Consider the following 1247-nt stretch of genomic DNA (forward strand, 5'->3'; position numbering starts at 1 on the left):
CTTGAACTCCTGACCTCAGGTGATCCGCCCACCTTGGCCTCCAAAGTGCTTGGATTACAGGTGTGAGCCACCACATCCGGCTGGGAGTAAGAATATTTTATAGGGGCCGGGTGCAGTGGTTCACGCCTGTAATCCCAGCACTTTGGTAGCCCAAGGTGGGCGGATCACCTGAGGTCAGGAGTTCAAGACCAGCCTGACCAACATGGAAAAACCCTATCTCTACTAGAAATACAAAAATTAGCTTGGTGTGGTGTCGTGCTCCTGTAATCCCAGCTGCTCTGGAGGCTGAGGCAGGAGAACCGCTTGAAGAGGAAGAAGGAAAATGCAGTGAGCTGATATTGCACCACTGGACTCCAACCTGGGCCAAAGGGCGAGACTTAGTCTCAAAAAAGAAAAAAAAAAATTTATGGGACAACCTAAGTGCCTGTCAACAAATAAATGGGTAAAGAAAATGTGATATATGTTACATAGTAAAATATTATTCAGCCTTTAAAAAAAGAAGAGGGCCAGGCGAGGTGGCTGACACCTGGAATCCCAGAACGTTTTTTTTTTTTTTTTTTTTTTGAGATAGAGTCTAGCTCTGTGGCCCAGGCTAGAGTGCAGTGGTGTGATCTCAGCTCACTACAACTTCCGCCTCCCAGGTTCACATGATTCTCCCGCCTCAGCCTCCTGAGTAGCTGGGATTACAGGCGCATGCCACCACACCAGGTAATTTTTTGTATTTTTAGTAGAGATGAGGTTTCACGGTGTTGGCCAGGCTGGTCTCGAATTCCTGGTCTCATGATCTGCCTGCCTCAGCCTCTCAAAGTGCTGGGATTACAAGTGTGAGCCACCACGCCTGGCCAGAATCCCATAACTTTAGGAGGCCAAAGCAGGAGGATCACTTGAGGCCAGAAGTTTAAGACCAGCCTAAGAACACAGAGACCCTGGATGTATAAAAAATTTAGGCCAGCATGGTGGCTCATGCCTGTAATCCCAGCACTTTGGGAGGCTGAGGCAGGTGGATCGCCTGAGGTCAGGAATTCGAGACCAGGCTTGCCAACGTGGCAAAACCATGTCTCTATAAAAATACAAAAATTAGCCGGGCGCGGTGGCTCAAGCCTGTAATCCCAGCACTTTGGGAGGCCAAGGCGGGTGGATCACGAGGTCAAGAGATCGAGACCATTCTGGTCAACATGGTGAAACCCTGTCTCTACTAAAAATACAAAAAATTAGCTGGGCATGGTGGCGCATGCCTGTAATCCCAG

General features: G+C 48.8%; 1 protein-coding gene across 1 annotated transcript in view; it reads right to left on the reverse strand.

Annotated features, from left to right (window-relative positions):
• Window positions 1-1247, reverse strand: part of MORN3 (MORN repeat containing 3) — a 24231-nt gene that overhangs the window by 12775 nt on the left and 10209 nt on the right. The gene's annotated exons all lie outside the window — the stretch shown is intronic.

Source organism: Sapajus apella, unplaced genomic scaffold (assembly GCF_009761245.1).
Source record: "Sapajus apella isolate SASKATOON/1434 unplaced genomic scaffold, GSC_monkey_1.0 scaffold2, whole genome shotgun sequence".
Lineage (NCBI taxonomy): Eukaryota > Metazoa > Chordata > Mammalia > Primates > Cebidae > Sapajus > Sapajus apella.